The 24,665-nt window shown below is 38.0% G+C and overlaps 1 long non-coding RNA gene and 1 pseudogene across 2 annotated transcripts in view; one reads left to right on the forward strand and one right to left on the reverse strand.

The window, feature by feature from the left end:
* Positions 1–389: 389 nt before the first annotated feature.
* LOC103248264 (hsc70-interacting protein-like) lies at positions 390–7,595 on the reverse strand (annotated as a pseudogene).
* Positions 2,083–24,665, forward strand: part of LOC140711563 (uncharacterized) — a 49,098-nt gene continuing 26,515 nt past the window's right edge. For both annotated transcript variants that reach the window (XR_012092838.1, XR_012092837.1), the window contains exons 1-2: positions 2,083–2,449; positions 16,790–16,795. This is a non-coding gene — a long non-coding RNA (uncharacterized lncRNA). The remainder of the gene's footprint in view (positions 2,450–16,789; positions 16,796–24,665) is intronic.

Below are 24,665 nucleotides of genomic sequence, written 5' to 3' on the forward strand. Positions count from 1 at the left end.
ATGTTATATAAAACACAACAAGATTGCTACTGCCCTGCCAAGTACTTCTAGTCCCTACCACGTCCTACTGAAATGCTGATGGTCCCAATTAGTTTTATTAAAATACTTCTTTAAAGAAAAAGATAAAGCATTTAAAAAGACAAGTCAAAATGCTTCAGGAACCACATATCCAACACAAACTTTATCCTCAAATGAGTTATGTTTGCCTCACCCTGATAAACTTTTATTTTACTCAAATTAGAGCAATAATCTTCCACATGTAAATGTCTTCCCTGCCCAATAATTCAAAAAAAAAAAAAATCCAAAATCATTAGTTAAAAAAAAATAAGAATTAACAGACCCTTTAAATTTGTTTTAAGTATTTTTAAGGTTTAAAAATTGTTTAAAGTTTGTAATTCCTAGTAGGAAAACATTATTTGGATGAATACCCTAATGGCAAACCACTGTAAAATGCTTCAGCTACATTTGGGGAAGAGGGGTAGGGATTATCTTCAAAGCACCCCAGCTCTCTTTATGAGAAGGTCAGAGATACGCTGGTTTGTATTATTGTGACATCCACAAGGTGATCTAGGTTGCTTTTCCTCCAGCAAGGGCTTTATTCATCAGAAGGGCATTACGCTTGACCTCCAAATTTGGCTGATAATTTACTGATAAGATTCATAACCTTTGGGTTTCTCTGGAATTGTGACATATTTGCTGGGTTCTGAGCTACATCCTGGAAGGCCACCATAACTTCTGGATCCTGCATGGCTGCAAGAACCTCTGAATCACTAATAATTTCATTGAGTCCAGGCATTCTGGCCATTCCAGATATTCCTCAGAGAAAATTACCAGGCATTGCCCCAGGAAAGCTACCTGGAAAAGAGCCATACTGAGCTCCTGACTGTCATCTGGCTTCTTCTTCCCTCTGGGCTCTCTCATGCTCTTCTTGAGCCTTCTTAACTCTTTCTATTGTTTCTTTGATCTCTCACCCTTCACATTATCGCTCATACTTTCTCTGATGTTCTGCAGTTTTCTGTGCCCTAGGTTGAACTTCTTTCAGCATTGCACTAGCATCTTCATCATAATCCAGTTTATAGGCAAGGGCAAGATCATGGGCTGCTTCTTCCCAGTGGCCTAGAAGTCAGTGTGCTTTTCCTCATCACTTGTAAGGCTGAGCTGAATCAGGATTTGTTTCAATGGCTCTGTCACAGTCTCAGATAGCAGCATTTGGCTCCTGTAATTTGACAAAGACACTTGCCCTCTTGGCATACAGAATGACCAAGTGAGGATTCAGCTTGATGGCATCTGTGAATGAGTCAATGGCTTTCTGCAGTTCACCATCATTTAGGACTTCAATAGCAGCCACTTTCTTATCATTTGCCTGATCCATCATCTCCTCTGTTATCTTTGCATTTTCATCTCCCATTTCTTGAGGGGCATCAGTGTCTGGTTCAATCACACCTTCATTATCAATTACTGGATCACTTTCCTCACTTGATGGTATTAGATATGAGTTCTAAATTTCTCTTCAAAGAATCGATATATCAGTATGTTCAATTCTTTGCCTTCTACTTTTAAACTTAACTTCCGCATAAAGCAGCCTTTTCTGATCACCTGCTCCACTCTGACTCATTCCAATTACCTGAGCCACCCTGACTCATTCTGATCACCTGCCCCACCCTGACTCATTCAGATTACCTGCTCCACCCTGACTCATTCTGATCACCTACCCCACCCTGACTCATTCTGATTACCTGCTCCACCCTGACTCATTCTGATTACCTGCTCTGCCTTGACTCATTCTGATCACCTGCCCCACTCTGAGTCATTCTGAGCACCTGCCCCATCCTGACTCATTCCAATTACCTGCTCCACCCTAACTCATTCTGATTACCTGCTCCGTCCTATTCTCCTCCGCCCTGACTTACTCCATAACCATTTTCCTGCCAACCCATTCACCCTGTCACTCTCTTTAACTTAGTCCATTGGAATTAGTTTAACTTGTGTGGTCTAACCCTAGCCAATAGGGGAACGACACAGCAGCAGGGGCCATGTGCGTCAGGAATAAGAGCCCCTTCCCTTTCCTTGCCCAGGTGTGCTCTCACTATTGTTTCATCTGTGACTGAGCACCCTTTCTGCAGAAAGTAATGATGGCCTTGCTAAGAGATCATTTGTCTCCATGCTAACTTTTCTTTACAGCACTGATTATCTAGTTATAACAATTTTGGGGGCTCGTCCAGGATTACATTCTCCTCTGGGGGCGGTCTCCAGTCCTCGCTCATGAGAAGGCGTGCCCCACCGCCCTGTTCTTGGCGGTCTCAGGAGTGAGGAACCGAGACCCACCCAGAGTGATGAATAAACCAGGACTCTCACCAATGTGGAAAGAAACTGGCTAGCAACCTAGGGTAAAGGATCCTCACATACTGCAGCAGCGACTGTGCACAGACCAAGGAAGGAGACCAAGGGAGCCACAGATGAAGCCACAGACCAAGGGATCCAGTAAAGTACCTCCTTGGTGGTTAAATTCTGGAGGACTAAATGTGTGTGTGCGTGAATGATCACAAACAACCTTACTTATGGTGTTGTTCATGTGGATGGTGACAAATCCTACTGCTGGAGTAAGTGGGTCCTCTCTGTGGTTCCGTAGCTACCTCATATGGCTTAGGGTGGATCCTGCTGTGGGATTTATACTGGCATGCCAATGCTAACAGGGGTCTAATTCTTCCTTAGGGGAGCAGTCTGAGAGGACAACATGAGTAGGAAGTGTGCAAGGGACCTTCAGAGGGGGAAAGGGAGGAAATGGGTCAACCTTCCAAGGCAGCAAGGCAGTACATCCCTGGTTTGAGGGGTTGAACCTCCAGGACAGGCAAGGCAAGACATCACTGGTTTGAGTGGTTGAGCCTTCCGCAAATTTCAGGGGGTTGAATCTTACACAAACCTCTGGTAGTAAGAAAAATACTCAGCACTCCCCTTTCCTTTCTTCTTGGGGGAAAGAAAGAGTAGCTGCACTACTGCCGGTCCCTCCCCTAGGGGAAGGGGAAGGAGAGGGGAGAACAGCAGCATAAGTGGCTGGCAGAGGCAAGGAAAGACCAGCAGAGAGGAAAGAGAAACCTGGAGAGGAAGTTAGAGAGAAAGAGAAACAGAGAAAGAGATAGAGTCAGAGAGAGAGAGAGAGAGGCAAAGAGAGAGAGAAAGAGACAAAGAAGGAGTCAAAGAGAGTCAGAGAGAGAAAAAGAGAAGTAGTAAAGAGAAAACAGTGTACCCTATTCCTTTAAGTGCCAGGGTAAATTAAAAACCTATAATTGATCATTGAAGGTCTTCTCCTTGACCCTATAACACTCCAATACCACCTTGTTGTTAGTGTAAACAAGGGCGTAGCCTGAAAGCACTGAGGCCACTGACAACCCATAGCCTTTCCTAATCAAAAATCCTTAACCCAGTAACCTGCAGATTGCTCAGATGCATTTAATCTGTAGCAGCAACTGCTTTGCTAACAGAAGAAAGCAGAAAAATAACTTTTAGGGGAAACCTCATTGTGAGCACACCTCATCAGGTCAGAACTATCCTAAGTCAAAAAGTAAAATAAATAAATAAATAAAATGTAGCACACTGACTCAAGAACCTTAAAGTATGAGGCTATTCTGTTAGAAAAAGATGATTTAACATTAACCATGGAAAATTCCCTTAACCCAGTGGGTTTCCTAACAGGGGATCTAAATCTTAATTGATTACCATACAAAAGTCCAACCAGACCTAGGAGGAACTCCCTTCAGGACAGGACATGTTTCCTCCCAGCTAATTCAGGGAAAAAGACACAATGGGTAAGTGATAAGGAAACTCTTGCAGAAGCAGAATTAGGAAAATTGCCTAATAATTGATCTGCTGAAATGTGGGAACTCTTTGCACTCACCCAAGCCTTAAAGTACTTACGGAATCAGGAAGGAGCCATCTATACCAATTCTAAGTTAATATGGACTGAATGAAGTCTTATTAATAGCAAAGAATAATTGAAATTCCAAACTTACAAAGTTTTCAACAGAGGTAAAGTTTGCTAAAAATTAACAGTGTAACATGTATTATCCTAACTTCTAATTTTGTGGCCTAAGTTAGTCTAGTCCATAGACATGAAGGAAGTTCACTTTGGAAAAGAATGGTTATCATCTTTGAAAACAAAACATGGGAGAGAATTTATGTAAAAACAATATTATATGGTAAATTCATGTCCTAAAATAAATTAACTGGTTGTTTAAAGAAAGGGATGTTTGCAACAAGTCAGAAAGTTGAGGCACGTCAAATAACTGCCTGTGAAAGTCATGAAAAAAAGTTATAAAAGGGAATTTACACAAGAAATGTTGTGTAATTTAAAAGTAATTAGGCCTCCTGAATGTAAAACTATTGAAGAAACAGTTTATGTGAAAGATGTGTAAGGAAAGTAAAATATATTTTGGGTAAAAGGATTATAAAGAGGTATAAGAATGTGGATTTTTACCTACATTAAAAGGTCAAAAAAATTTGTTTTAAAGGTTTAGGCAAGTTTTGAAATGTTAATTGTAAAGGAAATTCTGTGTGTAAACATATTGGCTAAAGTTAGAGGTATCATCCAGTTTGTCTGTGAACTGGACATTAAAAAAAAAGCACAACAGGTTTTTCTTAAAGCACTAACCTGCTCTTTAACAAAAATTATAAAAGGTTAAAAAGAGTCTATAAAAATCTTACCTTATGGTCAGACATTAAAATTGGATAAATATGTCTACAAGATTTTATTAAAATTAAGTTTAACATTAATAGCACACTAATATAAAGGTGAAATTTAGTTCATCTGGTATAAAATCATACAGGAAGCATTGTTAAATATAAAATGGTGTTTGGCTTTCTTTGGTCTAAAAACTAATAAAAATAGGTGCTAAAGAAAATTTCTCAGCAAGAAGGCACCAAGGACTATAAAGTCCACTGCTGATGTCCCCACATTTAAAACAAAAGGTCAATTTCTTAGAAATTATTTATTTGGTTTATCCTCCACATTCTCTTCCCTTAAAACAAGAGGTCTTTCAGCACAGGAACCGCTTTTGGAGTTTCCAATACAGCAGCATCGGCCTGGGGATGACGTTCTCATCAAAGGGTGGAGAGAAGGGAAACTTGAGCCAGCCTGGGAAGGACCCTACGTTGAGCTGTTAACCATTGAGACTACTGTTTGTACAGCAGAAAGGGATGGACTCATCACACCTGAGTCAAGCAAGTGTCATTATCATCAGAATCATGGGTCTTTGTTCCTGGACCAACCTCTACCAAATTAAAGCTAAAGAAAGCTTAGTCCATCTATCTTTTCCCTTCCTTTCCTTAGTCAGTGCTTATATCCATTACTATTCCTACCACTAGCAACTCTAACCCCACTTTAGAGCGCTTCCATGGTTTAGGAGCAGAAGTCACTGGAAAGGATCCTATAGGCTTCTTTAAGGTGTGCTTTGTTCTCCCTCCTCCACGTCCTACAGCTGCCCCTTTCCCAAACCTATGAAATCAAACTATGACTTGCCTCATGCCAAATGACAAAAGCAAGGTCTCAGTAGTAGAAATAAGAGACTTAAGGCAAACCATAGCCATTGAAACAGGTTATAATTGTAAATGCCTGGTTAAAATGGATTAAATATTCCGTCTACACGTTAAACAAAGGCAATTGTTATGCTTGTGTGCACGGCAGGCCAGAGGCCCAGATTGTCCCCTTTCCACTAGGGCGGTGTTCCAGTCGACCGAGCATGGGCTGCATGGTAGCTCTTTTCTAGGATTCTACAGCCTGGGGTAACAAGTTGTGCCAAGCTCGCTCTGCTATATCCTGAATTTCAACACCCTGCAGGTAAGCTCTTGAGAGCCATGCAGCTACCATCTCCCAACACTAAGTTCACTTCATGTCTCTCACGACAGGGAGGAAACTTAGTGTTCCTTGGAGACCTGAAGGGATACAGTGAGCTTAAAAATTTTCAAAAGCTTACCAATCAGTCAGCCCTTATTCATCCCTGAGTGGATGTGCAGTAGTAGTATGGTGTACCTTTACTGAACACTCTGCCGAGCAACTGAAGTGGGACTTATGCTTTAGTCCAATTGGCTATCCCTTTCACCCTGGCATTTCATCAACCAGAGAAAGGAAAAATAAGACATTGTAAAGCAAAAGAAGCCCCTTATGTGTCATTTTACTCTCATGTCTATTTAGACACAGTTAGAGTCCCATGGGGAATACCAGATCAATTTAAAGCCCAAAATCAAATAGCTGCAGGATTTGAGTCAATAATTTGGTGGGTGACAATAAAATGTAATTTGGATAAACTACATCTATTACAACCAACAGCGATCAATTAACTACACTAGAGATGCTGTTAAAGGAATAGCTGAATAATTAGGGGCTACTAGCCAGATGGTTTGGGAAAAATAAGATAACCTTAGACACGATACTAGCAGAAAAAGGAGGAGTTTGTGTCATAATTAAAACTCAATGTTGCACCTTCATCCCAGACAACACTGCCCTGATGAAAGTATAGCAAAGGCATTGCAAGGTCTGACTGCTCTGTCCAATAAGTTAGCCAACAACTCAGGGGTAAATGACTCCTTTACAAGATGGCTAGAAAAGTGGTTTGTTAAATGGAGAAGAATAATAGCCTCAATTCTTACTTCCCTCACAGCTGTAATGGGTTTACTTATTCTTGTCAGGTGCTGTCATACCATGCATCTGTGGGTTGGTACAGAGGCTCATAAAAATGGCACTTAACTAGAACCTCCCTTAACTGTCCTCCATGTTATCCAGAGAAGCTTCTTCTTTTGGAAAATCAAGCAGAACAACTAAGCCAAGACATGTTAAAGAAGTTTGAAGAGAAAGAGCTGTAAGGAAAATGCAAGAGGAGGGAATGTTAGATATGAGTTTTAAATTTCTCTTCAAATAATCAATATGTCAGTATGTTCAGTTCTTTGCCTTCTACTTTTAAACTTAACTTCCTCATAAAGCAACCTTTTTCAATCACCTGCTCCACTCTGACTCATTCTGATTACCTGCTACACCCTGACTCATTCTGATTACCTACTCTGCCCTGACTCATCCTCCACCCTGACTCATTCCATAACCATTTTTCCCGCCAAATCACTCACCCCCATCATTCTCTTTAAATTAGCCCATCAGAATAAGTTTAGCCTCTGCAGTCTAACCCTAGCCAATAGGGGGACAACACAGCAGCAGGGGCCACATGCATCAGGAATAAGAACCTCTTCCCCTCCCTTGTCCAGTTGTGCTCTCGCTATTGTTCCATTTGCAACTGAGCACCCTTTCTGTAGAAAGTAAAGATGGCCTTGCTGAGACATCATTTGTCTCTATGCTGACTTTTCTTCACAGCACTGGTTATCTCTTTCTAACAATGGTTCATCTGCCTTTAAGTCTTCCTCCACCTCTTACTATCAGTTTTTTTTCCCTTGGTATTTTCTTCTCATTTAGCTTTCTGAGTAGCAGATGCTACTTTACCCCCTATGCTCTCCACCCACTCCCTCAGGAAGCGCATTTCCTTAGTGTGCAGAACGTTCAGATCCTGCTTACACATTTTCACAAAGGCCCAAAGCTCTTTCACTTTGCGGGGGTCCATGGTTGGGAGGTGGTGGGCGAAGCTGAAGGGCTGCAACTCAGTTCCAGGCCCAGGCGTGGCTTGGTGTGACCACACAGAAGACTCTGATAAATTTATGAATTGCTTTTCTATGTTATCTTGGAGATTACACAGAATAAAACTGGTATTTTGAATTCTTGGTCAGAGAGGTCACATACTGCCATCTTGTTAGGGTCAGTCACTGGTTCCTTGTTTTGTCCATTTAGAGATGGCATTTTTCCCTTGTGGATATAGGTCTAATGTCTTTGCATTGAAGGATTATTTATTCCAGTCTTTTCTGCTTGGCTTTTTTTGGTTTTTATTAGATGGAGTCTCACTCTTTTTGCCCAGGCTGGAGTGCAGTGGTACGATCTAGGCTCACTGCAACCTCTGCCTCCCGGGTTCAAGCGATTCTCCTGCCTCAGCCTCAGGGGTAGCTGGGATTACAGGCGCCCACCACCACACCCAGCTAATTTTTTTGTATCTTGTTTAGAGACAGGGTTTCACCACGTTTGGTCAGGCTGGTCTCGAACTCCTGACCTCAGGTGATCCACCCACCTCGGCCTCCCAAAGTGCTGGGATTACAGGCATGAGCCACGGGCCCTGCTTAGAGATTCTTTACCGCTAGATCACTACCTCTTTTTTTGACTGTAGGTGGTACTCTAAGCCTGGGTTTATAATGGCTCTATAAACAGTCAGAGCGTTGCTCTTCCCCATTGAGGATTGTCGCAAATGGGGTATTTTGGTAGTGTGGGAAGGCTGGCTAGGGATTCCTGCACAGGAGCCATGTGGAATGCATCCTCTACAGCATGATGCTGCAGGACAGCCACTCCCATTTGGTGTCTCCTTTGACTGAGTTCCAGAGCATAGTTTCCAAGACTGGTGACAGTAATCCCACCTCCCTCCTTGGTCTTTGCTTGATCTCAGGGATATTTCTCCCGTCAGACACTCATTAGGTTTCTTGTAGAGTAAGATGAGGACAGGTCGCCTGCTAGGGACACCAGACTGGAGGGGAAGTTTTCTGTCCACTTCAATCTCACTTTTTCCAGTGTGGAAATCATGAGCTGAGAGGAAATTTTATGTGCATTTGATGCTGGGCAAAATGTTGGGAGGGACATCACTGGTGTAGAAGTCTGATTCTCTTGCCATCTACTCAGAGTTTTGTTTGTTTTTTTATACTTCTCTGTGACCACAGGAAGTGTTTCATTCTCATGTTTGAGTTCTGGGATATGCTAGTGATAATCCCAGCACTGTGTATTTGTTCTTGGTTTTCTGTTGGGGACAGTGAAGCCAGCTTGCTTCTGTGCCACCATTTTGGAACTAGAAGTCCACATGCCTGATTCTTTAGTAATACACACCCTTTGAAAGAGACTGGTTAGTGTTTTATAGATGAAAGACAATATTAGGGTTATTGTTTATAGAGAATGCTACAATTTAGAATTTGGAGAAGAAGAAAAGGGAAACCAACAAAGTAAAGAAAAATTTTCAATGTAAAATTCCATAAGCTTAAAGGAAAAGTAGAGAATGTCACTAGGAATTGAGAAAGGATTATAGCAGAACTTTCCATTTCCTATGGGAAACAATAAACTCCATCCTTTCATATGTAAAACTAGGTTAACTATGTGCTCTTCACATTCAGTAGGTGGCCAGCAAATCACTTCTTTCAGGCTTGGGGCCACAGTGCATTGTCTTTTAACTTTGGTAGAAAAATCATAAACTGGATATTAGAAAATTGACTTCTATTTGCTGCTGTCTGTCTCTGGCTTAGAAATTTCATGAAAATAATACAATAATTCCTACTCATGGATTTTAATTTGTTCTCTTCTCTGCCAAATGAAGGGATGTATGAGAGAGAGATCCACTGGTGTCATCCAGCTTAACCAGTCTCTGAATTTCCTTTTCCCATTGCCTGGCTTTTAGAGTAAAAACTATAGATGACTTCCTAGCTTAAATAAACTAAAGTAAGTTTAACTTATTATTGTTTTGTAAAAAGAAGATGACTTTGGCTATTTAACAAGAAATGTGTTTTCTAAATATTGCTTCCAGCACTGGTGATGGATTCATATTGAGCCATGTACTGTTCCTTGTGACTGGCTGGGGTTAAATGTTGAACTTGCACTTATGAATCAGGGGAAATCCTCCACTTAAAGTTCACATTTATGACTTTGACCTCATTAACACTGAACTTTAACCTCTAACCAGCTGAGCTAACCAACCACAAATACTTAACAGTCTAGGACAAAAGAAAATTCCTTGGTTGTTCAGCCCAGTTGCATTTGCCAGATGCATGCATTTGGATAAGCCACTTAAACTCTCAGTTTCCTACAGTATAAAATGGCTGCTATGATTTCACTTTATAAAATACTTACAAGTTGCTTTGTTACAACATATTTAACACATGTAGATGAGATTCCGGTTTTTAGCAAGAGCTCAGTATTTGGTAGTTGAAGGGTAGTAGATGTTGAATTGAAAAATTGGGATTGCTGTTTAATGTACATAAAACTTAACCACACAGATCATATTAACATCCAAATGTGGATACAGATAGCCCATGTTGGCCACTGGAAGAAATGAACCTAAAGGCAGACTGATGCTACCCTTTTCTCTCCTTGCTTCATAAGTAAGCAAATGCAAACAGAGTGCAAACAGTATGAGAAGAACATGGCTAGGATTCCCAAAATTGTTATTTTAAACCTCCTATGACATTTCTCAAGTATTAATGAATCTCAATCTGTGAATATAAAAATAAACTATAATGAAAGGGTCTATATAATAAGAAATTAATTTTTAAACCAGCTTTAACTTGAGAGAGGACTTCTTAGCTATTTACCTCTACTTTTCTCCATCTCTTCTTCAGGATATCCATCAAAACAATGATGTATAGGGAGGATATTAATGCAAGAGTGTAGTTTGTCCACAAGTAAAATAAAAAGCAGGATTGATAGTAGGCTCTCCAGGTATATTTAAAGTGTATGCTGATAGAAGAACTCCTTTGCATGCATGTTGTTAATTTATGATAAGCATTATCTTTCCATATTTGCACAAAAATGGAAACTTCAACTTGCACTATAAACCATAGTTTCTTCCATTTTTCTGTTTTCTTACTAGGTAGCTGCTATCATTCACCAACTCTAATTTATCAACCACTGTTGGAGGTGAGATGCTTTCTTTTTATTTATTTTTATTTTTATTTTCATTTTTTTTGAGATGGAGTCTCGCTCTGTCGCCCAGGCTGGAGTGCAGTGGCCGGATCTCAGCTCACTGCAAGCTTCGCCTCCCGGGTTTACGCCATTCTCCTGCCTCAGCCTCCCGAGTAGCTGGGACTACAGGTGCCCGCCACCTCGCCCGGCTAGTTTTTTGTATTTTTTAGTAGAGACGGGGTTTCACCGTGTTAGCCGGGATGGTCTCGATCTCCTGACCTCATGATCCGCCTGTCTTGGCCTCCCAAAGTGCTAGGATTACAGGCTTGAGCCACCGCGCCCGGCCCATGCTTTCTTTTTAAACATGCAGGTCCTTGAAAGCAAATGTGTTCACTTTTTTGGTCCTCAGGTAGATCCAGGTCTTTCAGAACCTAAGAGAAAGCATGATCTCCACAATGTAATCTTTGGTCAAAACAATGCATGAAGGTGATAAAGTGAGATATTGTGTTCTAAGTATATTAAAGCGATCAAAAACTATTTTAGTTCTTGATTTTGGAAAAATTTCTCCCTCAATTCAGCAACACCAGCGTAAAATCATCTATATCATTCAGTTTTTATAAAGCGTAATGTTATAACTATGGATGACGTTGTTAAATTGAATATTACAGAGGTTTTTTTGGCTGCTCTAGGTTCTGGGGCTTAGAGGCCATTGGTTGGAGCAATTATGACTCCCCTGCTTCCCTTACAACATATCCATTTGCATTTGGATCCTGTATATTGTCATAGAAGCTTATTGGATGAAACAAGAAAGGTCCAAGGATGTAAACCATGTATTGTGGCTAGGCTTTTCTGTTTGATATCAGTTTTGCAGGAATGGGGTCCATGATATTAAGCATATCCTAGGAGTAAGAGGGTCTGGTCTGGTGCTGATGTGGGAGTGAAGGGTAACAAAAGAGCTGAACTGGCAGAAGGGGGAGTGCCAGGCTACTTCTGGAATCTGCTCAGATTAGGTCACACTTTGGTGTTGTATACATACAACATATGGGTGTGTATATGGGAAAATTTTGCATGTATTTACTTTGAAAGAACTGGAGTATTAAAGAGCTGTGAGACAGGACTCTTTCCCGTAGGTCATCCACCCTCTTATTTTCATCTTCACCATCACTACTATCCTGGGGTACGCTATCATCATCTTTGGTTTATTAATTATACCACAATAACCTCCAAATTGGTCTTCCATTTTGCACTTCCGCCCTGCTACCATCCATTCCTCATTTAGCAACTAGAGTCAGATCACCTTTTTCAGTCGGAACTTCTTCAATAGTTTTGCTTTTTATATGTAATTAAATTCAAACTCCTTTCTATGGCCTACAGGCCCTACATGGTTTGATGTCTACCTATTTTGTGACCTCATCTTCTACTTTCTTCTTTGCCTATCGTGCTCCAGACACACTGGCTTCCTCTCAGCTCCTTGCACAGGCCATGCTTATTCCTGATCCAGGGCTGTGCTCACTGGCCGCTTTGCTTTCAATGGTCTTTCCACAGGTTTTCACAGGGCTGAGTCTGGCTGAGCTCAAGGGTTACCTTATCATTTCCCTGGACATCCCCTCTAAAATAGCCTCTCTCCACTTCCAGTTACTTCATTTGCAGCTATCAGAATCTGAAGTTTTCTTATTTATTTGTTTACACATTGACTCTTTTTCTCACTAGTATAAGCTCCACAAAGGCTGGGGCCCTGACACTCTTGTTTGTCACTTGGTTCATGGTATCTAAACAATGCTAGGCACATAATTGTACTCAACAAACATTTATTAAAGTTATCAAAAATAATATTTCCCATTTACTGGGAGACTATTAGGGACCAGGTAGAGTTCCAGATGCATAATATACTTAATGCATCATTAATATACTTAATTCGTAATGGACTTATTGAATTTTCTTCCAAATCCTGCAACATAAACATTACTGTCTCTAAGGAGAAGTTGAGATTCAGAAAGGTAAGTGAGTTACTCTGGTCACAGAGCTGGAAGTGGCAGAGCTGGGTTTTGATTCTCTAAGTGACTCCAAAGATCATGCTTTTTTCCAGGACTCTGTGTGTGTGTGTGTGTGTGTGTGTGTGTGTGTGTGTATATCTCCTCATAAATCAGATATTTATTAAGAATGATTAATATAATCTTTTTGTCTTCTAGTTATTACACTGGGTATGAGGAATAACAAGTTTGAGCATCAGTATTCTACAGAATTGTGCTCAGTAAATGCGTAATGACTTATCAGGTCTGTAAAATTGATAACAGATAGTCTCATTTTTACCAGAATCACATAAAGAATGATATAAACATAAAAATATGCACAAAACTCATGGTAGAAAAGTGAAAATTCACAGAAAATTATAATGGTAGAATTAAGTCTTTGACTTATTTAAGCAGATTTTGTGTCTATTATAATTTTTTATTTAACAAGCAACTATAAAGCTGTTAAATTCCTCTCTAAGAAAAAGCCTCAAAGAGCAAACCATCCAAAAAATTCTGACTTTTGCTGTTTTCCATATGTGAGGTTATAGAAGACTTCTCATTCTTTTGAATTGTGATAAATGAGCAGTGGAATTAAAATAGCAGCAGAACCTATAATAAATTGATATTTCATATATGCAAATTCCTCTGAGATAGTCTGATTTCTCTGACCAAATCTGGCCCCACCACAGTCTTGTTAGGTAGATTGACATAACCTGACAGGGTAAGCAAATCCTCTTCTTTCAAGTTGCAGCTACTGACGGGATTGAGTCATTTGGTTTTGAAAGGAAATATATCCTCTTGAGATTCTTATACCATAAAAGACACAAATTCTTCCATGGAAGCAAGGTCTTCATGGGGATAGCATCTGGAACTCATTGCTGAGCAACTACTCAGCTTCCCTATATAAACAGTGCCTTTCTTCCCTTCATCTTTTTTTCTGATGTAACATCTGAAAGATTGGTGAGAAATCTAATTTTGATAAATAATATTTACTGGAGAAATTTGTATCACAAGTTTGTTTCATTCTCATAAAACCTAAAAGATGAAAATAAGTCCTTATCAGAATACCTGTTATTCAACTAATCTCTGAGGATTTCTTTTTTTGATGCTACCACATGTAGATAGAGCTATTTAGAGCATATCTAGAAGACATGCAGGTCAGTCTTTAAGACTGGAGGAAAATAGGAATGTGTTTTTACACTTGAGGTCTGAGCACTTAAAGACTCTTCGACTTGTAGCAAAATGTCATAGGTTTTTGAGGTAAAGCACATGTACATTTAGTGAAAAGTCAGGTTTTCAACTGCAGTCACTTGAGAAAGAGCAATTATTTTTTGAAATGATGGTGGTCATGAGCAGTTTTATTTTCAGACATAATCTTCTGGTGCTGGGAGATTTCAGTTTCTTTGATAAGGCAGTCTGTTATAGATTTCAAATCTGTTTTAGACACACAAACCTGAAGACATTTCTGTTTTCAATAAGGTGCAAGACAAGTAGGAAAATGTATGTGTTCAAACACCATTTTACATTTAATACCAACTGAGAAGTATGGTTTCAGTGAAAAAAAAAGTACAAATCTTTCACTAGGAACAGTTATGGTTATTCTTCTAACTGGGTGGAACAGATGCTAATAGGGATAACCCACTGTTCTTAAGAGCTTTACATGCATTAATTTATTTTATCCTCAAAACAAGGTTGTGAAATATGTATTTTTATCATTCCAATTTTGTAGATGTGGAAATAGACACAGAGAAGTTAAGCAACTTGCACAAGTTTACCCAGATAGCAAGGGGAGAGCTGTGAAGTGTTCCCAGGCAAGCTGGCTCTATCTACCGCACTTCATATTGTCTATCAGCAAATTATCACATGATAATAGGGCAAAGATATTTGATTCCTAGAATCTATTTCTAATTCTCCCAGCAAGATTATCTTTGTTAAGTTTCTATTTCTATAGCTTTCACGTGATTATACTGTGAACATTAGAGAGTTAAATGAGATAGCTTCTCCCTAAAGTTTAGGGATATATTAGAACTGTAAGAATTGGTTTAATAATCTGTTATTTCTCCTCTTATCATTTATTTGTCACTTGTTATCAATAAGAACATTTATAATAAGTAAAAATCTCAACTTTTAAAAGACTACTGCCCAGGATTCTCATTTTTAAAAATCTATTCTAAAGAAAAATATGAAACAGAAGCAAAGTTATACACTATGTACATTTGAAAAATAATTTATTGACCTATTGTATGAATACCAAAAAAGTATACATAATTGTGCAGCTCTTTGAATTTTTACTAACTGAACACAGCCATGTAAACAATACCCAGATGAAGAAACAAAATATTACCAGTATCCCAAAAGGCTGCCCATGTCCACCTCCAAGAATAATCACAGTCTTGACGTCTGACAGCATTGATTAGTTTCCCCTGTTTTTTGTCTGGTTTCTTCTATTCAACATTATGTTTGTGATATTTACATATACTGTTATGAGTAGTTCTAGATCAGTTATTCTAATTAGTGCACAGTATTCTATTGTGTGAATATATCACAATTTATTAATCCATTCATTTTGGTTGGCATTTGGATAGTTTCCAGTTTATACAGTGTTGCTATGAATAGTCTAATTTATATCTTTTCATGGACATATGTATATGTTTTCTTTGGATATATACTGAGAAGAATTGCTAGATCACAAAGTAGATATATGTGCACGTGTGTGTGTGTGCGTGCGTATGTGCATGTGTTTAGTTTTAATGGATAGTGCCGAACATTTTCCAAAGTGGCTGAATTAATTTTTTGCTTCTACCAGCAATTTTTGAGCATGTCAGGTGATTCGCACCCTCACTAAATGCCAGAAATGATATTCTGTATCTTTTTCATTTTAGCTTTTCTAGTGAGTGCACAGTGTTTTGTCATCATAGTTTTATATGCATCTTCTTCATGACTTAATGATATTTTTGTATGTGTATTGGTCATCTGTCTATCCTCTTCTGTGTATTGTATATTAAAATATTATGCCACTTTTCAATTGAATTGTCTCTGATTGATCTGTAGACTTTCACAGAATCTAGATGGGTATCTTTTATTAGCTATGTATAGCAAATATTTTTCTCCCATTTCAAGTTTTCACTTTTTGTTGTCTTAATGGTTGTTTTAGATAAATCATTCCTAATTTTTATTAAGTACAATTTAACATGTGCAAAAATGTTTTTAATTTATGCGTTTCAGTGTTGTATCTAAAAGAAAAATTGTGCCTACTCCAAGATTGCAATTTTTTCTCCTATATTTGAATTTAAATGCTTTACTTCTCATTTAGGCCTGCCCTCCATCTAAAATTAATTATTTTTGCATGATATGAGGTAGAGGTCCAGATACATTATTTTGGCACATATAAAGCAATTGCCCCAGAGCCATTATTCAAAACAACATCCTTTAGCACTCTTTGCATTGTTGTCTTTGTCATAAGTTTACTAACTATACATGTGAATATTTCTGGACTCTCTATATTTCCTCCCACATATTCATTATTTATTATTGTGTTAACATTCTCATAATTACTATAGCTTTATAGTATTTTAGGTCTTGATATTTGATATTATAAGTCCTCCAGCTTGGTTCTTTGTCTTCAGATTACCTTGTCTCTTTCTACCCTTTTGCACTTCTTTTCAAATAAAGTTTTAAAATACCTACTCCATTTATGAAAAAAAGTATAAGCATGTTAATTATGATTGACTTGAATTTATAGACTAATTTTGGGGAGAATTGAAATCTTTAAAATATTGAGCCTTCCAACTCATTGATGTGGTATGCTTCTCATTTATTTGCTTTGCTTTACTTTTTCTCAATAATATTTTATAGCTTTTAATATAGAGATCTTAGACATCTTCTTAGATTTATTACTATTACTTTTTGATGCTATTGTAAATGATATGCTTTTAAAATATCTATGTCTAATTCTTGCTAATATTAGACAATTGATATTGTTTATTAATAATTTTCTATTGACTGGGAAACGTGGCTTACGCTTGTAATCCCAGCACTTTGGGAGGCTGAGGCAGATGGATCACTTGAGCCTAGGAGTTCCACATCAGCCTTGGCATTATGGAAAAACCCCGTCTCTACTAAAAATACAAAAATTGACCAGGTGTGGTGGTGCATGCCTGTAGTCCCAGCTACCTGGGAGGCTGATGTGGAAGGATCACTTGAGCCTGGGAGTTGGAGTTTCAGTGAGCTGATCACACCACTGCACTCCAGCCGGGGTGAACAAGTGAAATCCTGTATGGAAAAATTAAAAACATTGTCTATTGATATTTTATCCTGCATACTCGATAAACTCATTTATTAGTTTCAGTGGATTTTTGGTGAGACCATAGTATTTTCTACATAGATGGTCACGTTGTATGGGAATAAAGATAGTTTTACTTCTCCCTTTCCAAACTGGATGCTGTTATTTATCTTGCCTTACTGCACTTGCTAGAATTTCCAGTACAGTGTTGAATAGAAGTAGTAAGAGTGGATTTCATTCTTGTTCCTAGGATTAGGAGGGAACACATTCAGTCTTTCACCACTAATTATGTGAGTTATAGGTTTTTCATAGACACCCTTTATTAGATTGATAAATCTTAAATTCCAACTGTGCCAAGAGTGTTTTCTTTTTTCTTTTAATTCAAGAATGTGTTTAGATTTTGTCAAATGCTTTCTGTGTGTCCATTGACATACTTTATGGTTTCGGGTATTTCGTTTTTTAGTTTTCTAACATAGTGAATTATATTGATCAATATTCAAATATGAAACAAAATTTGCATTTCTAGGATAATCCCCATTTGGGCATGATGTATTATTCTTTCTTATACAATGTTTGATTTGATTTGCTAATATTTTGTTTAGAACTTTTGCTTCTATGTTCATAAAATACATAATACATGCTTGGTAGTCTTTCTTTCTTTCTTTCTTTCTTTCTTTCTTTCTTTCTTTTCTTTCTCTTTCTTTCTTTCTTTCTTTCTTTCTTTCTTTCTTTCTTTCTTTCTTTCTTTCTTTCTTTCTTTCTTTCTTTCTTTCTTTCTTTCTTTCTTTCTTTCTTTCTTTCTTTCTTTCTTAGATGGAGTCTTCCTCTGTCTCCCAGGCTGGAGTGCAGTGGTGTGATCTTAGCTCACTGAAAGCTCTGCCTCCCAGGTTCACACCATTCTCCTGCCTCAGCCTCCTGAGTAACTGTTACTACAGGTGCCCACCACTACGCCCAGCTAATTTTTTGTATTTTTAGTAGAGACGGGGTTTCACTGTGTTAGCCAGTATGGTCTCAATCTCCTGACCTTGTGATCTGCTCGCCTTAGCCCCTCAAAGTGCTGGGATTACAGGTGTGAGCCACCGCGTCCAGCCGCTTGGTAGTTTTCTTTCTTCCAATGTCTTTCTCAGGTTTTCGTATCAGGATAAGGCTAACCTCACAGAATAAATGGTGTGTTTTCTCTTTCTTATATTTCTGGAATAATAAATAATTGGTATGGTATAATTTTTTCCTCAAATATTTGGTAGAATTTACCAATGAAGCTATTGGTGCATAGAGGTTTATGAAGTTAATTGATTAGTTAATTTATTGTGTGTAAGATTTTAATGATAAATTTTTTCTTTTTACATCCAGAATATATACCATATTAGCTATTAATAAAATTTTCATTTTTAAAAATTTAAAAATTAAAAAAATATAGAACTATTTAGAATGTCTTTTTTTCTCAAGTGAGTTTTAGTAACCTGGTATCTTTAAAGACATTTGTTTGTTTCATCTAAATTGTCAAATTTATTTGTATGAACTTGTTCTCAATCATCCCTTATTTTTCTCTTAATAGCTATAACAATGTTACCTCTCTCATTCCTGATATTGCCAATTTGTCTTTTCTTTTTTTCTCTAATCAGTCTGGAGAAATTTATCAATTTTATTGATCTTCCAAGAAACAGCTTCTGTTTACATTGATTTGTATTCTGGTATTTATCACTTTATTCTATTCACTTGCAGTTTCATTTGATTTCCTTTTTTCAGTTTCTTAAGATAGGCTTTTCTATTTTTTTTAATATAGGCATTTAGGGATGTGTATTTCCCTCAGCAGTATGTTGCATAATTACCCATAGCAGTATGTCACATATTTTATATATTATTTTTTAATTCAGTTTGAAATTTTTATTTCTTTTGATTTTTTTTATGACTTGTAGTCTTTTTAGGAGTCTGTTATTTAGTTTCCAAGAATTTTAGGATTTCTAGATATCTTTATTATTTAATTCTAAATTAATTCCATTTAGGTCAAAAAACAAACCTTGTATAACTGGAATTTTTAAAAACTGGGTTGAGACTTATTTTATGGTCCAGAATATGGTATTATCTTGGTAAATGTCCCATGGTCATTGGAAAATAAATTATATTTTGTTATTGTTGAGTAGACAGTCTGTAAATGTCAACTTGGACTTATTGTGGTTTGTGTTTTGTATTTATTGTATTGTTCATATCTTCTATATTACTGATTTTCTGCCCACTTAATGAGACAAAGGTATTAGAATTTTTTACTATAATTGTGGTATTGTCTCTTTCCCCTTAGTGTTCTATCAATTTTTGCTTTATATGATTTGAAGTTTGTTAGCTGCATAAATTTTAAGATTGTTTTCCACTTGATGAATTAACTTATTTAACATGAAATGGCCTTCTTTATCCTATGTAATATTTATCTATTCTGAGACCTACTTTGAATTTTGTCAACTTGGGGGTGTGTATTCATGTTTAGGGCAGAAAGGGAGTGTGGAGTTATGTAATTAGGCCAGAAAGGTAAGCAGTGCTTAAAATTTACTTTTTCTAATTTCATTTTAAGTCCTTCGTTGGTTTATTAGCTACAACTCCTTGTTACTTTAGTGGGTGCTTTAGGATTTATAGTGTACATTTTTACCCTATCACAGTTTCACACAGTTTAACATTCAAGGGATATTATAGCCCTTCATAGTAGTATAAGAATTTTAAAATAGTATACTTCTATTTTTCCATTTTCAGTTTTTGTGGTGGTGTTGTCAAGCATTTTACTTTTACATATATCATATACCTCATGTGATATTGTTATTATTTTTGCTTAAACAGTTAACTATTGATGATTGTTTTTAATAACAAGACAAAGCTATTATATATTTACTGATATGACTCCCATTTCATTCCATTGTGTAGATTCATGTGTTCCTTTGGTACTACTTTCATTCTGTCTGAAAGACTTGAATGTTTCTACTAATGCAGGTCTGATAGCAGTTAGTTACATCAGTTTTTATATGTCTGACATTTTTTCACCTTATTTCAGCAAAAAATGATTTTGCTGGCTAAACCATTATAGGCTGACAGTTTTTTCTTCTTTCAGTATTTTAAAGATGTTGCTCCATTGTCTTCTCAATTGCATTGTTTCTAATGAGAAATATGCTGTCCACTTTATCTTTCTCTGCATTTAATGTGTCTCTTTTCTTTGGCTTGTTTTAGGACTTTCTTTTTGTCAATGATTTTGAGCAATTTGATTACAATGTGTGTCTGTGTAATTTTCTTTTTCTTTTCTTTTTTCTGGAGACAGGGTCTTGTTCTGTTACCCAGGCTGGAGTGGAATGGCACAATCATGCCTCACTGCAACCTCAGCCTCCTGGGCTCAAGTGGTCTTCCCACCTCAACTTTTCAAGTAGCTGGGACCACAGGTGTGCAGCACCTTGGCTAGCTAATTCTTTTGTATTTTGTATAGAGATGGAGTTTCACCATGTTGCCCAGGATTGGTCTTGAACTCCTGGGCTCAAGTGATCTGCCTGCCTTGGCCTCCTAAAGTGCTGGAATTATAGGCGTGAACCACCGCACCTGTCCATTTTCTTTCTTTTTTTTTTATTTGAGACGGAGTCTCGCTCTGTCGCCCAGACTGGAGTGCAGCGGCGCAATCTCGGCTCACTGCAAGCTTTGCTGCCTCCCGGGTTCATGCCATTCTCCTGCCTCAGCCTCCCTAGAAGCTGGGACTACAGGCGCCCGCCACCACGCCCGGCTAATTTTTTTGTATTTTTAGTAGAGACGGGGTTTCACCGTGTTCGCCAGGATGGTCTTGATCTCCTGACCTCGTGATCCGCCCACCTCGGCCTCCCAAAGTGCTGGGATTACAGGCGTGAGCCACCGCGCCTTGCTCTGTCCATTTTCTTTACGATGCTTGGGGTTCATTAATATTTTTATATCTGTGGGTTTATAGTTGTTATCAAATTTGGAAAATTTTCAGCTATTCTTGAAATAGTTTTTTTGTCTTTTTTCTTTCTCCTATTATTTGGGGTCTTCAATAAAGATATAATAGGCTACTTTAAGTTGTCTCACAGTTCATAGATATACTATTTATTTGTTCTCTTTTTCCTCTATGTATACTTTTGGATAGTTTCTATTGCTATGCCTTTAATTTTGCTATTTTTTGTCCTCTACAATGTATAATCTACCATTTATTCTACCCAGCATAGTCTTCATATCACACATTATAGTTTTTGTCTCTAAGAGTTTGACTTTTTGGGTTTTTTATATATTTTCTTCATCTCTACATAACTTTTCGAGCATATGAAATAGTTATATTAACTGTCTGAATATATTTGTCTTCTGTGGCTGACATCCGTATCAGTTCTTCTGGTTTTGATTGATTGATCTTCGCCCCTTATTATTCATTATATTTTTCTCTTTCTTTTTATGTCTAGTAATGAGATGCCAGGCACTGTGGATTTCATGCTGTTAGGTGTTGGATATTTTTGTATTCCTAAAAGTATTATTGAGGCTTGTTCTGGGGTGCTAAGTTACTTGGGAAATAGTTTGATCCTTTGGGGTCTTGGTTTTAAGATTTGTTAGGCAGGACTAGATTCATGTATAAGTTAAGACTAATTGTTCTCTACTCTTTAGGTAAGACCATTCTGAGTACTCTACCTGATGATCCCTGAACTGTGAAATTTTTCTGTCTGACTGATGATGACAGACAATATTTCTGACCCTGTGTGAGTGGCAGGTTTTGTTCTTTCTTATCTTTTTGAGTAGTTCTTTCCCCAGCTTTGGGTGGTTCCCTAACATGCACGTGCTTAACAATACTCTGCTGAGCCCTATAAAGGGCTCAAGAGTTAGTTTCTGTGCAGTTTTCTCTTCTCTGTTTTTCTGTTCTTCAAGTTCTAGTTGCCTTTATTCCCCCAGATCCTCAGCTGTATCTTCTCAGCTCAGGAAATCTGTAAGACTGTCCAAGTTCTCCCTCCCTGTGCCATGGCTTACAAATTCACCCTCCCACGACAGTAAGCTGGGGTAATTGGCTCACTTTGTTTCCTGTCTTTCATGGATCACTGTCTTTTGTTGATTGATATAATGTCTTAAACATCATTGCTTCAAGTATTTTCTGATTTTTTATTGTTTTAGGCGGGCAGGTAAATCCAGTCCCTATTACTCTATTTTGACTGAAAGCAAAAATCCCATTCATAATTTTTCAAATAAAGAACTGATATATCACAACTTTCAAATAAAATAATTTACTCTTTGTGAAATTGTTATGATTGTGTGAACTGTTTCTTTTTAATCTGTCATATTCTTCATTCACATCAATCAGTCCAAAACTTCAAGTAGCTGGGACCACAGGTGTGCAGCACCTTGGCTAGCTAATTCTTTTGTATTTTGTACAGAGATGGGGTTTCACCATGTTGCCCAGGATTGGTCTTGAACTCCTGGGCTCAAGTGATCTGCCTGCCTTGGCCTCCTAAAATGCTCTCTTTTGATTTTCACCTCAGATATTATATCTCTTGTAGCCAGAAGGTTCTCTCTCCCCTGAATTGTCATTACCTTGCTTTCTTTTTTATTTTTTTGTTTTTTTGAGACGGAATCTTGCTGTGTCCCCCAGGCTGGAGTGCAATGGCACAATCTCGGCTCACTACAACCTCTGCCTCCTGGGTTCAAGTGATTCTCCTGCCTCAGCCTCCTAAGTAGCTGGGATTACAGGCACCCACCACCACGCCCAGCTAATTTTTGTATTTTTAGTAGAGACGGAGTTTCACCATGTTGGTCAAGCTGGTCTCGAACTCCTTACCTCAGGTGATCAGCCCGCCTCGGCCTCCCAAAATGCTGAGATTACAGGTGTGAGCCACCACACTTGGCCCAATTGTCATTACCTTTCTTATATCTTATCTATCTGTTAGTCTCCTCCCTCCTACTACAGTTTGAATTATTAGAAGGAAGGTTTTGAATTCTTATTTCTTGTATCTGTCACAGTAACATACAGCATGCTTAGTGTATTGTAGTTATACAATTTTCAGGGGAAAAAAGTGATGTCTGTGATGTGAGATAAAACAGGTAGCTGAAACATTAGATAGCTATGATATTCCCTTCATAAGTCTTATGTTTTAATTGTTTCAATTTGTTACTTAGATTAAGGAACTGTATTTGTATCCTAAAATGGGAGTACAACTAATATGTTCCCTATTAGTAAATGACTAAATAGTATATTTTGAAACACTTTATACTAGTGGAAAGAGAAAAACATTTAGCTTTAAAACAAAAATGAGATCACTGTCTCTGGCCCCCTGACTTTTTTTTATTTTTATTTTTTAGATGGAGTTTCGCTCTGTTGCCCAGGCTGGAATGCAGTAGCATGATCTGGGCTCACTGCAAGCTCTGCCTCCCAGGTTCACACCATTCTCCTGCCTCAGCCTCCCGAGTAGCTGGGATTACAGGTGCCCGCCACCACCCCCGGCTAATTTTTTGTATTTTTAGTAGAGACGGGGTTTTACCGTGTTAACCAGGATGGTCTTGATCTCCTGACCTAGTGATCTGCCCGCCTTGGCCTCCCAAAGTGCTGGGATTACAGGCGTGAGCCACCGAACCCGGCCTTGACTCTTAATTTTTAAATTCCTCAATATGTTCCTGTGTAAAATCACCTGAAGTCAGTGATCGCTATTAACATACTATATGTTCTGCAAGCAGGAAGAAGATTCTGCTGTCAGTGAAAAGGAATCCCCTTGTAAATCCTTTGGACATCAATCATTAATATTACTGGAATTTCATCTTAGCCTAAACTTACTTTGCATTTGCCAGTAAATCTACATTATAATAGCATAAACTATAGTACAAATAGCATGATACACATGTATATCATGTACCAATACACAAATCTGGATTTCTTAGCATTTAGGCCTTTGACCAAATTTGGAGCAAATAGACATATATTTTCTTGTAATTTCTTCCAATCACTTTGTATGATGGAAGATATACTGCGATGGTAGGCAATTGGAAGGCAGATACTAAACATTATATTTATTAAATGGTTAAATAATTTGAAAGTAGAAATCAACCTTTATTCTCTTCCTTTACTGATTGAATTTATTTTCTCTCTACTTTTTCAATGGCAGCAAAAAGAGATGGTGCTTTCAATTTACCTTTTTTTCTCAGCCAACAAGAACTAGTTGAGTAAAGTGGGAGGATATAGACAAAAAATAAATACCGTACATGGTTTTAAGTGTTGTAATGAAGATGTATTCAAGTAACAGGGCAAAACGGGGGAGGAATCCATGACCCAAAAAAGGCCCTGCAAAAGAGATGATTAAGATGAGTCTTCAAGAATACATAGGGCATTATTAAAGGATCAGCTCAGCAATAGTCTAGGCAGAGCAAATAATCTAAACCAAATGAAAGCTGAGAAGCATAGTACTTCTTGGTGCTCTATGAGAATTGCCAGCAATTTGGTATGGCTAAGGCATGAAGCAGAGAGAAAGGAAAAGAATAGAGGTGGGACAAAGGGGTGTAAAATAGGAAGGGAAGCTGAAAGAGGTGAGATTAGAAAAACAGGCAGGGGCTGGGGAGTGAAGGCCTTGAAGGTTACTCAAAAAGAGGTTTAGTTAAGCAGGATATCTCAACTGGAGAGTGTTGCCCACATCTGGGGCAGAGC

Source organism: Chlorocebus sabaeus, chromosome 4, assembly GCF_047675955.1.
Source record: "Chlorocebus sabaeus isolate Y175 chromosome 4, mChlSab1.0.hap1, whole genome shotgun sequence".
Lineage (NCBI taxonomy): Eukaryota > Metazoa > Chordata > Mammalia > Primates > Cercopithecidae > Chlorocebus > Chlorocebus sabaeus.